The 13,565-nt window shown below is 36.7% G+C and overlaps 1 protein-coding gene across 6 annotated transcripts in view; it reads right to left on the bottom strand.

Moving 5' to 3' along the window:
- Mkln1 (muskelin 1) overlaps positions 1–13,565 on the bottom strand; it is a 278,155-nt gene that overhangs the window by 88,252 nt on the left and 176,338 nt on the right. The gene's annotated exons all lie outside the window — the stretch shown is intronic.

Raw genomic sequence — 13,565 nt, 5'->3', positions numbered from 1 at the left:
AAAGAAATCATTAAGGAACCAGAGAAAAATTCATAAGTGTTGATTCTAGACTCTAAAAGGATTTCAGAACTGTCTACTAACATTTTTTTACTTTCAGAAAGTCACAAGATGCACTCAGAAAACTACAAGAAATGGGCAGCAGTGAGACAGGGATTTTAAACCTAAGAAAAGCATAAAGAATGGGAACTCAACCATGAAGAGATTATGTATTCTAGGTAGACAGTGGCTGCTTTCAGAAGCAAAGTATGTAGAAACAAGCATAAAGGTAGAAAACATTATTATTTCTTAAAACTTTCAATATTTTAAAATACTCCATAACTGAGGTGAGGTCTTAAGCCAAAAGCTCAAAAAATAATAGTAATCCATTCCCTCCTCCTACATTATGGGAAAACCAAACAAAAAAAAAAAAACTAGAAAAATAAAATGCAAGTCAACACATTACTGTAAGACAAAATAACATTCAACAGATAAATTAAAAACTGGAGAAATATAGATGCAAAGAAGATGAAAATTGTATCTCAAGATGATCTAAGAGAGGGGCTGGGAAGGTGGCTCAGTGGTAGAGCGCTTGCCTTGCATGTCTGAGGCCCTGGGTTCGATTCCTCAGCACCACATAAGGAAAAAGAAAAAAGCTGGAAGTAGCACTGTGGCTCAAGTGGTAGAGCGCTAGCCTTGAGCTGAAGAGCTAAGGGACAGCGCTCGGGCCCAGAGTTCAGGCCCCACGACTTGACACTTAAAAAAAAAAAAGATCTAAGAGAAATTAATAAAGTACTTTATTGAATAAACAGCAAAAGGTTAAAATTATAATAGTTCAGAAATAGTACAGCCTCCGGAGTAGCTAGGATTACAGTCATGAGCCACCAGCGCCTGGTGCTCACAGATTTTTATTTTAAAAAAAGAAAAGATTTATTCCAATTAATCTTAAAAATTGTTTTTACTAGCCTAGTCAGATGGATACTCTAAGGGAACCCATTAATAAAGCTCTTACTGATGTTATCACTTTGAAACAATCTTTCATATTTATGTGCACTATACACATGGCAAAAGTTATGTCAATGTTATTGACATATATCATATACTGAAAGTATCTCAAAGAAACAAATGTACAAAAGATAAGTTACAATCTGAAAAATCAAATTTGAACTGGCTAATTTTCTCTTTTAAAAAATGTCTTAGCCGGGTGCCAGTAGCTCACACCTGTAATCCTAGCTACTCTGGAGACTGAGATCTGAGGATCGAGGTTCAAAGCCAGACCAGGCAGAAAATTCCATGAGACTCTAATCTCCAATAAACCACTAGAAAACCGGAAGTGGTGCTGTGGCTCAAATGGTAGAGCTCTAGCCTTGAGCTGAAGAGCTGAGGGACAGCGCCCAGGCCCCAGAGTTCAAGCCCCATGACTTTGGGAGGGTAAGGGGGAGAACAAAAATGGAGGGCAAAGGGTGGACAAATGCAGAAGTGCTACTCACAAGACACTGTGTTGAAAATGAACTATATAACTTGTGTGGAAGGACAGGAGAGAAAAACTGGGAACAAGGGAAGAGATAACACTATCCAAAAAGAAATGTACTCATTACTTAGTAATTGTAACCCTTCTGTTCATCACCATTATAATAACAACGAAATTTTTTAAAGTAAAAAAATTGCTCCCAGCTGGGTGCTGGTGGTTTACGCCTGTAGTCCTAGCTACTCTACTCAGGAGGCTGAGATCTGAGGATCATGGTTTGAAGCCAGTCTGGGCAGACAAATCTGAGACACACCAATTGACCACAAAATAAAAATAAATAAGCTGGGCGAAGCTGGGCGCCGGTGGCTCACACCTGTAATCCTAGCTACTCAGGAGGCTGAGATTTGAGGATCACGGTTCAAAGCCAGCCGGGGCAGGAAAGTCCGTGAAACTTTTATCTCCAATAAACCACCAGAAAACTGGAAATGGCACTGTAGCTCAAGTTGTAGAACAGCGCTCAGGCCCAGAGTTCAAGTCCCACGACTGACAATAAAAAATTAAAATAAATAAATAAATAAATAAAGCAGCAGCTGGGACTGTGGCTCAAGTAGAAGTGCTAGTCTAGAACACAAAAGCTCAGGGACAGTGCCTAGGCCCCAAGGTTAAGTCCCAGGATTACACAAAAAAGTGTTTTAAGCTACTGTTTGTGATAATTTGTTACAGAGCAATAGATAACTAATGCAATGTCTTTTTCTTGATGCATAAATTATTTAGGAATGAAATAATGTATTCTTATTTTAAAATACATGGAAATAAAAACAGCTAGATGCCAAATAAAGGTGGAGAATCACAGGAAAATCAATGGCCTAGCCAACAGTCCACTGGAGCAAACACTTATCACCAAGAACTTGAAAACGTTTGAGCATGTAGTAATTATCTCTGAGGACTCAAAGCACTTTGGGAACACAAATCTACACACACTTGACACAAATAAATCAAGCAACAACAGGGAAAAGACCACAGCAACAAATAAACATTCTAATACAGAACAATAGGAAATTCTTGTGGCCATAATCAAACTAAAAAGCTAGCTAGCTAAAATGGTTTGATGGCTCGAAAAAAAAAAAAAATCCAGAAAATTCTCCTTGGCATTCACCAAGTCTTCATTTATTAAATATCTCAAAGGCTTGAGCTATCAGTCTTTTCAGGAAGTATATGATTTGCCCTTCAGAACCTATTTCAAAACTAAGAACTGCCCCCTTTCTACTTAAAAATTATTAAATGTGGACATGATCTAGGAAAACTTTGTTAGAATACACATTCTTCTATCCTCAAGAAAGACTTAAGATATAAAACTATGTCTAAGTGTCCTCAAAGGTTTCTTTTACACATAGTAATTTTACTCCAATAACCACTATTATTTTTTACATCAAGTTCTTAAAATAACCCAGTTAAACTTAATGAGTTACTACTGGGGGAGAGGGGTATTTTTTTTTTTAATTATTCTGTAATCTTGACTCTATAGAATCCTATGCCAAAAGAGCTTAAGTATCAAAATCACTAATTCTGAATAAAAACAAAGAAAATACTTGAGAAACTGACTGATCTAAAATTATAAATTAACCAAATTAACCAGTAGTAGAACTGGGGTTAGGGCCCAAATCTCTTATTCTATATTCCCTCTAAACTACACATTTCAATTCTTCATGCTTTCCTTGTATCAGATCTAACCACCCTTCATTGTAGGGCAGCAACTTAAATTGCATTATTGAGAATCTAGTATTAACGAATCCAAAGCTACTTACCATAATGAAAAACTTGGATAGATATCTCTGACCAAGACAATCAGTCCTGGTACTTTTTTGAAAAGTAGAATAATTTCCTAACTCATTCCTCTGAATGAATCTTCCTATAGAAGATTCACAAAAATATTAAACTTAGGGGCTGGGAAGGTGGCTCAGTGGTACAGCGCTTGCCTTATATGCATGAGGCCCTGGGTTCGATTCCTCAGTACCACATAAGCAAAAAGAAAAAAGCCGGAAGTGGCGCTGTGGTTCAAGTGGTAGAGCGTTAGCCTTGAGCTGAAGAGCTGAGGGACAGCGCCCAGGCCCAGAGTTCAGGCCCCATGACCGGACCCAAAACAAAAACAAAAACAAAAACACCTCAGCTTAAAAAAAAATATTAAACTTACATTTAACTGTTCTTAAAGCTACTTAAAAATTCAAATTATACAGATCATTACTTCCATAAAAACTTAACCTAATTATCATTTCTTCTAACATACCTGCATGTTCATGAACTTTTTCTAATATGTCACTGAACGATATGACTGTCATTATATACTATCTTCAGTTGTACATAGCTATCATATAAAATTCACAAATAAATCTACAACCATAACACAGTCAATAAATATTTGGGCAAAGCTGTTTAGTTTTGTTGGGACTTAAAAAAAAAAAAAAAACCTCAAAGACTAGTGCTGGGACCTGCTGAGTCTTAAAATCTTAGGCCTTAGAACTTATCTAGGAATCAAAGTCCCTCTTGTTTCTCCCTCTCCCAGTACAAGGATAGGCTTTCTGCAATTTGCTTACGAACTGAGCAGATCTGCCAAGTCAGAACACAACTGCGTTCAGTCTTTTCACTGAATTTTCTCAAAAAAAGACTAGACTCATAACACAAAAAGAGTGAACCCTGACAACAAACCTAGAGGCTTGCTCTCTATTTTGATACCACAGAGAATCATTTACAATCTGCTATCTACACTGCAACCCAGGCGCCTTCATTACAAGCTACTGTATGTTCTCTAAGCCCATTGAGTTTTCCTAAAAATCATTTACTATTTTCCCTAAAAAACTGTATTCCCCATCTTTTCCTCCACTGCAGTCATGCTGAGTTAGTGAATTATCATACTTCTGTGATTATCCCCATGTATCTTACTCCTTTTGAGTATTACTATATTAGTATGACTTTTCTCTTGTTTAATGTCACTTGTCAGTTTATTTCATCAAATCTTCTAAGTGCAAAGGAGTCCCTATATCCTTAAAATTTTATTGCTTGTCTTACAGATTAGTAAAGAGCTATGTCATATAGCAAGTCACATTATAGATCAATGAACATAAATTTGGAGTGCTTTATTTACTACTTAAGTTATATGGAATGTTAGCAGTTTGATATGACTTTGAAATCAAGTTTATTTTAGGTGATAATCAACTTTCCACACCAATGTATGTATGCTAGTAAGACTGTAGAGTTGTCAGCTTTGTAATTTAGACTGTCCATCAGTTGGTAAAACAACAGTTCAAGCTATTGAACTACAGTGGTTCCAGGGGCCAGACAACATTTCAGTTCCCAAAGCATTAACATATTTATAGCTTATAGTTCACTGTTCATTTTTGAAATTTAAAACTTTTTCTAGTATTTTATAAGAATGAATTGAAAATAAAAATATTTTTAAAACCTACTAGTATTACTAATCCAATTAAAATAATGTCCATCAAGTGATCCAGAAAAAAAAGATGTCTGACAGTAAATTTAACCAGTTAAAATGTAAATTAAGCCGGGCATCGGTGGCTCACACCTGTAATCCTAGCTATTGAGGATGCTGAGATCTGAGGATCAAGGTTCAAAGCCAGCCTAGGGAAGGAAAGTCCGTGAGACTCTTATCTGCAATAAACCACTAGAAAACCCAAAGTGGCACTGTGGCTCAATTGGTAGAGTGCTTGCCTTGAGCTGAAGAGCTGAGGGATAGCGCCCAAGCCCAGAGTTCAAGCTCCATGACCGACTCCCCCACCCAAAAAATGTAAATTAAACGCTGTGGAAATAGCTTTAAAAAAATCACATAAGTGGGAGAACAATGGAAGGGATGACACTCACCAAAATGCACTGTACTTACAAACTGATTTGAATCAAAACACCTAAAGGTAATTATTTTAAATGGAAAAAAATCACATTAGGAGCTATGAAGTTATTGACTCGAATCTTTTTGACTATTCTTTGAAACTGGATTTGGGCCCCGTTAAGTATTTTCTCCTTGGCAGTTGGTACAATGTTAAGCTTTTTATTTCACTGGGGGGGGGGGGGGAGACAAGAGAGTCAATCCCAAGAGTAAGGGTCTGATGGAGGGTTTTTGCTCCTTGATACAAGCAGCACGTTTGCCCTGCATAGATAGCTTCTCCAGTTCTGAGTTCCTTCTGTCAGGTCTCTTCTATCCTGTGGCTTCCCACAAGGCTAACACCTATTTCTTCTCATGTTAGAATACAGAGCATATGTGGGTATTTTTACAAGTTCAGTCTCTTGCTATTCAGACCTTTTTTAAAGCAAATGACACAATCTGAAATGACCTTCAATTCAGAGTAACTTTCCTTCTTTTATCTATATGTTTATTTATTTTTGGCAGTCCTGGGATGAACTCAGGGCTACTGATGGCTAGACAGACAGACAGGCCTCTAGGGCCAGAAATATACAAAGTTGGGATCGACCAATGTTAGGCTTCCCATTAAATATGATGATAAGCATGTTACAATCACCAGCCTGATTTTCTTCCACTTTTTTTCCTTTTTCTCTTCTGAATTCTTTATAGACCTGAGGTATAAAGCTACTATATACAGACTACTCTGAACAAAATGAGCTCACTAAAAAAAGGTGAAATCAAGTCACCTAATTAACCACATGTTCTGAAGATGAGGAGTTAGAATCTTCTGGATCAAGGCTAGCCTCTGTGTTCACCTTTTTGCTAATATTTTTCCTTAACTTTCTTTTTGGTCTAAACCAACTAGTAAAAATGATTGTACCTACAGGAAAAAAAAAAGTATCATTTTTGTGGGGTCCTCAGCAAAGACTAGTATTTTGGACCAGTGCCTCCAGATTATTACAAGATCCTCAGGTAAGATAAATTTCACTTCAGTCAAATAAGATAGAAATATACTACTGTCAGTTTATGGCTGTAAGCTTTTCTGTTCAAATATTGCCTAAATTAGTTTTGAAAATGTATGCATATCCTTATCATTTTTAAACTGCAAGAAAAACTTTTCAGTTTATAATTACAAAATTGCAATTTCAAGTGTACATTATGGTTCTTAATCAAATTAAAAGCAACAGAATGAAAATATCATTTTTTATAATACAATCTTCCTATACAGTCAAAATTATTTGTTTCTCCTTTAAACATCCCACATAATTTTACCTAATGTAATATATACATTTATGCTGCAAGATTCTCTTACTGTTCATTCTGTATGGCTTTCTGAGAGGAAAGGGTATAATTAAATTTTTTTGGTCCTAAAAGGGATTCTAAGAGATTTAAGAAATTTCATCTATTATACTGTCAGTATCTTATAACAAACAACACAAATTTATTATAAACTTTAACAGATGGTTAAATACAGAGTAAAAGGGTGGTAGAAATTATTCCCCAGCACACACATGGGTAATACTGATGAACTATTATACCACATGTACATATACAGGTAAATACTGCTGCCAAAATAAAATGGGATTCATCATCAGGTCTATACTCAGAATTGACAATACTACTGGGGAGCAAAACCACACTTCTGAGTAGCAAGGGTCTAAGCCATGAGCAAATTGCCAGGCAAATCAATTTTAATAAAAAGAACACATGAGCCGGGCGCCAGTGGCTCACGCCTGTAATTCTAGCTATTCAGGAGACTGAGATCTTAAGATCACGGTTGAAAGCCAGCCCGGGCAGGAAAGTGTGTGAGACTCTCATCTCCAATAAACCACTGGAAAACCGGAAGTGGCACTGTAGCTCAAGCTGTAGAGTACTTGCCTTGAGCTGAAGAGCACAGGGACAGTGCCCAAACCCAGGGTTCAAGCCCCATGACCTGCAAAACAAAAAAACAAAACAAAACAAAACAAAACAAAAAAACCCACATGAACAAGACCCAGGAAACTGAATTTTTTAAAACCATTTTGCCCTATAACAGGGATAAACATGCACTGTTTGAAGATGTTAAAAATGAGATACTACCAGAGTTCAAGCCCCACGACCGACCAAAAAAAAAAAGAGATACTATGATCCAAATTTGGTTTTAATATTTGAAACTTTTAGTTTGCTAAGCCACAGACACTTTATTTTTTCTGCTTAAAATCTTTGATAACTCCTCAATTTCCAAAAACTAAAATTCAAACTCACTAACATTAGACATAAGATCAAGTTTTCTGTTTATTAAAAAATAAAAAAGCAATAAGAGTCTTTGTCTTTGTTGGTCTTGTTTACTCTCATTTGGCTTTTTGAGGCCATTGTGAGTGGATTCTTCTCCTGCTCTCTCTCCGCATGCACATTGTTGGCCCCCGGAAAAGCTACTGATCTTTGTTGGTTGGTTTTATGCCCCACTCCTTTGCTGAACTTTAGGCACTTCAAATTAAGACATTTGTTGCACTGATAAAAAATAAAATAAAAAACAAAAAAGCAAATCATAAAAATCTCTATTTTTTCTCACTTAAATTTGTTACTTGCTAAAATGAAATATTTAAAACTTTAGGCAACATCAAAAAGCATTAAAAAAAAAAAAGCTGTGGGCATAGCTCAGCAGTTCTGGCCTTGCACGAACTAAGCCTTGAATTCAATCTTCAGCATCACTAAATGGGGGAGGGAAAAAGGGGGAGGAGAGAAAGCAAAGAATAATAAGGATGAAATTAGATCAAAAAAGAAATCATAGCTCATTTACCTCTTTTAAGAAGTTTCCCTTCAAATCCTAACCTTCAACAGATGCAAAATCCTCTAAATTGCTCTTCTAATTTCGGTAGCATTTACTGCTTTTTCCATTCCTCTGAATTTAGCTTTTACTATTTTCTACTGAACCCTTGTATGTATGTATGAATAGTGCACCATAAGAGATTTTTCTCTATTATTTTCTAACATGGACAGTCATTATGCTGGAGTTAAGAGGCACTCAACAATTTGTTCATGGTAAAGATAAGCCAGAAATCTGAAAAGTCATCATTAGTTGCAACTCAAATATCATAGTACAGCGATAAAAATAGAAATAAAAAACTGCTTGTCACACAGAGTATCAAAAAACTATTAAAGATGGAAGTGTTTTTGTTAATTAGCATACATTAGTTATATGTAAACAGGGGATATTACTGTGACATTTCCACTCATGTTTAATGTACCCAAAACCGGGACAAATAAAAGCAAGTAAGAAATTGATGTTTATAAACCCAAATGAATCAGTAATTTTTGGGGGGAGGGGGGGTTCCGGTCGTGGGGCTTGAACTCTGGGCCTGGGCGCTGTCCCTCAGCTCTTCAGCTCAAGGCTAGCGCTCTACCACTTGAGCCACAGCGCCACTTCCAGCTTTTTTCTTTTTGCTTATGTGGTGTTGAGGAATCAAACCCAGGGCCTCTGGCATGCAAGGCAAGCGCTCTACCACTGAGCCACCTTCCCAGCCCCAGTAATTATTTTTATCTGCTGAACGAGTTAAATACTGAGAAAAAATACTGAGAAAAAAAAATACATGTATGTTGTTAATGAAAGACCTTAAATATAGATACAGCTATTTCCCATCTGCGCCCCCCAAAAACTTTTAGATTTATTAAATGTTGCAACATTTGATCAAGATAAAAAGTACTTACAGAAGAAAAAAAAATCAATGATGCTCAGAAAAGAATCATAACTCATTAAAACTCAAGATTCTGAGCCAGGTGCCAGCGGCTCACACCTGTAATCCTAGCTACTCAGGAGGCTGAGATCTGAGGATCACAGTTCTAAGCCAGCCCAGGCAGGAAAGTCCATGGAACTCTTACCGCCAATAAACCACCAGAAAACCAGAAGTGGCACTGTAGCTCAAGTGGTAGAGTGCTCACCTTGAGCTGAAGAGCTAAGGGACAGCGCACAGGCCCAGAGTTCAAGCCCCATGACCGACAAAAAACTCAAATTCTAATTCTCAACCCACCTCACAATAAATTTCCTTCATCTTGGTTGTCTTTATTTTTCATAAGGTCTAAGAATTCCATACTAAAAACACAGTAACCCCATTGTCTAATCTCAGGTTAAAGAAAGAGAAAGGAAAATAAAGGGCATCTATCAAGTTAAATGGTAGACCATTTTTCAAACGTTTGTGATAATAAAATCAAAATTCATGTAAAAGCTATAATAATGCAGCCAGGCACTGGTGGCTCACCCCAGTAATCCAAGTTACTCAGGAGACTGAGATCTAAGTATCACAGTTCAAAGCCAGCCAGGGAAGAAAAGTCCATAAGAATCCCATCTCTACTCAGAAAAAGTTGAAAGTGGCATTGTGGCTCAAGTGGTAGAGTGCTCACCTTAAACACAAAGAAGCTCACGGATAGCACCCAGGCCTGAGTTTAAGCACCAGGTGGAATAGCAAGAGAAAAAATTTTAAGTAGGAAAAAAGGAATAGAAGTAGGAAAGTCAAATAAATTATTGATAGCAATGTCACTTTTGAATAAGGAAAGCATTTTTAAGGTACATCTAAGAACCTCTGATCAAAATATATACTCTTGGCTATACTCCAATAGTTCTCATCTATAATCCTAGCTAGTACTCAGGTGTCTGAGATCTGAGGATGGTGGTTTAAAGCTAGCTTAGGCAGGAAAGTCTGTGAGATTCTTATTTTCAATTAACCATAAAAAGCTGGAAGTGAGCTGTGGCTCTAAGAGCACCAATCTTGAGTGGAAAAAGTGAAGGGACAGCACCCAAGCCCTGAGTTAAAGCCCCAGTACTGGAACATCTCCCCCTATTCCCTGCCTTCGCCCGCTCCCACCTCATTCCTAAACTACTAAGAATACCAAAATTAACTTATGGGGCCCAAGAGTCTCTGTCTACACAGCAAGAAAATAAACTAATACCTTTTATATAACAATTCACCTCATAACCAATAACATGAGTTCAAATTTCCTTCTAAAAGGCAATCTTTCTCATTACTCATAATAGCCAAAGAACAAAAACAAACAAAGCAAATTAAGAATGTCTAAGTGTCCAATAATAGGAGAACAATAAATTCATTATATGGAATACAAAATACCCAAATGGATATAAAAGAATGTAAGGAAATTCTTATTATACAGACTAAGCATTCCTGACCCTAAACAACTGAGTCAAAACTGTCACAGAGTTCAGGGTTTTTCAGATTTTGGAGTATTTTCATAGGATCTACCAGTAAAGAATTTCTAATCCAGAAATTCCCCAAATGCTCCAAATACTCTAAAATCTGAAAGTTAAGAATCTCAAAAAGTTCCAGATTTCAGAGGCTTTCAGATTTCTGAGTTTCAGATCAATGATTCTCAATGTGTATATAATTAACAAGTAGAGGACAAAAGTAAACTGGAAAAGACATAGATCTAGAACGACATATCAGGATCGTTAGTAATCTCTAGATAGATTTGTTTCTGTTGGATCAGTACTTTGCAAAAGCTCTACCTATAATCTCTCTTGCAATAAAAACTATTCTTAAAATTACTTACTAGAAGTTGAAATACATTTACCTGTCCTGGTTATTAAATTTCACTATACTATCTAAGCAATTCAGTAAAGATCTTTTCCTATTTATGAAATTACCTAATATGTAAAATATTTCCAAAGGGCCTTCCAGTTTTCATATTAATACATTAAAACCTTAAATATCAAGATAAAATGTAGCTGTCTTTCTGTCACTTGCTCTTCTAACTTTAGAGAGCTTTTTATCTATATTCCCAAGTAGGCACATAACACAGTCATGTAAAATACTGAAGTGGCAGGGTACTGGTAGCTCATGCCTATAGTCCTAGCTACACAGGAAGTTGAAATCCAGAAGACTGGAATTCAAAGCTAGCCTGGACAGCGAAGTCCAAAGAACTCCATCCCCAAAATAACCAGCAAAAAGATGAGCTGCAGGCATGACTCAAGTGGTGGAGCATCAACTGAGTAAGCAAGCAGAATAATCATGTGGCCCTGAGTTCAAATCTCAGCACCAGCAAAAAAAAAAATGAAGAAGAAAGTAAAATACTGACACTGCTTAGCTTTTCTAAGAGAAGTTTGAAGGCCCAAGAATCCTCTCTTATACTTTCGACTCCCAGATGTAAGCAAGTTAACCAGTCTCTGAACTTCCATTTCCCTAGCTTTTGTAAAATATAATTAGTTTTTGTGAAAACTTAATCTAAGGCATGCTAAGAGCAAAATGCCTGACAAACATTAATAGCTCAATAAATGGTGGAGCATTTTAGTTTTTCATCATAGTCACATAGTGCAACAGTTTTTAAATGAGAAGTTGCCAAGCCTCTTGAAATCTATATAACCTTGAGTAAGTAACTTACAAGAAAAAACAGAAAAGCACTATACTTAGGACCATGGACTGTGGAGCCCTACTCCCTGGGTTCAAACCTTAGCTCTATAGTCTAAGCAAGTTTTAATTCTCCACGTTTATGTCTTCATGTGGAAAAAAAATTCTTCACAGGACTATGTGACTATATGAGTTAAACATTTAAAAGTACTCATAACAGAGACAGGCATACAGAGTATGTAAGTGTTCACCATTTTTGTCATTAGTTTATCATCATCACCTCATAGTGGTAGATTTCTGTCAATATGGGAAATTTCAACAAAAGGCTTTACCTAAAATGAGACCTCTTTAGCAAGTTCCTTAACAGGACTTTTTACAAGATACAGCACTTGCCCTTTGGGTGATTGTAGGGCAAAGATAAAAACAATATATATCTCATACTTGCTGTTATACGGTTATAACATATTTGCTAATGGAATTTCAAAACCAAGAATTTTACAAGTGACCATGGCACACACCAACCCACCAGACAAAATCCTCAAAGTCCAAATTACTCAATTACACTAAAAGGAAAAAGTTGCGCTTACTCTTCAATTACAGTAATTTAGTGCTTTAAAACAAAAACTATATTGCATCCATCAATAGATTGTCACTGGGAATAAATACTGCATCCATCAATTGATTGTCATTGGGAATAAATAACAGTAAACGAAAAGTTTTGAAAATTGTCTTTGTATTGAATACTACCTTATCAACGTACTTGAGAAAACTATAGCGATAGATTTCTCCAATTTCAAATAATTACCATCTAACTCCAAAACTACTGTTTTCAAACTCAAGTCAGGGGGCAAGATTTCAAGACAGACGTCAAATTAAAGATTACCCACCTGCCCAAATGTCCAAACTCAAACTCAAAGGGGACTTGTGATAACCACATCTCCTGCCTACACCAGAAGTTTACAGGAATGACAACTTGGAAATAGCCTAATTTAAGACCAGAAACATGTCTATACAGACATTAGACCAAACACTACCATTCCATTTTTCAAATGTCTGTGATTCTAACCTACATGTAGAAAATGCAGATTATTCTCAGATACAAAAATGAACTAGCCAAGGAAATAAAGGCCAAGTACTCAGGGCCACATTTCAACCTCAGCTGAGTGTTTACCTGGCTCACCCTCAAATTAAAAGCTGGGTTTCAGCATCAATCAGGGACACTGTCATGCAGTACCCATCAATAACCCATACAGGCCAGATCAGACCACAGGTCACTCACTCTTCTTCGAGCCAGATCTTTTGACAGCCTGATTATCAACCCTTGACCTGGTAACTAGCAGACTGGGACTGGAAGTCGGGAGTTAAGCTTCTTCTAGTTACAGTTCCATTGTCAGATTCTTAATTTGACCAGAGAAATTAAATCTTGGGAAATGTAGACAATATCTTGAAACAAAGGCAGGAAACTTCTCTGTGTGCACACATCATATACCTAGTCATTACATTTGTTTAGCGATATGTTCATAAACTTTATCTGTGAGTCTGTAAGAGGGTGGCCCATGGGACGTGGAAACTGCACAGAACTGCACAGATCTGAGTAAGCCACCTTTCCCCATCTGCATGTAAAATTGGGAGTTAAATCTAGTTCTCTAAAAGATAAAGGTTAAAAATATTTGGCCGCCATAAAACGGAAGTTGTTGTTTCTTTAAAATTTTAAATACTTAAATCGAGGATCCCAGACCAAGGTGATGTTAGAAGGCAAATTCACTGAAGTTGGACTCTTCTGTTTCTGGGATGGGAGGTTGTTATATGCCTAGACAAACCCATCTTCTAATGAGCCAACAAATAACTGACTCTTCTGTGTAATGTTTTCTCCTTCCCC

The sequence above is a fragment of the Dipodomys merriami genome, unplaced genomic scaffold, assembly GCF_024711535.1.
Source record: "Dipodomys merriami isolate MVZ:Mamm:240054 unplaced genomic scaffold, mDipMer1.0.p SCAF_5, whole genome shotgun sequence".
NCBI classification, from domain to species: domain Eukaryota; kingdom Metazoa; phylum Chordata; class Mammalia; order Rodentia; family Heteromyidae; genus Dipodomys; species Dipodomys merriami.
This window is presented reverse-complemented; position numbering and strand designations above follow the sequence as displayed.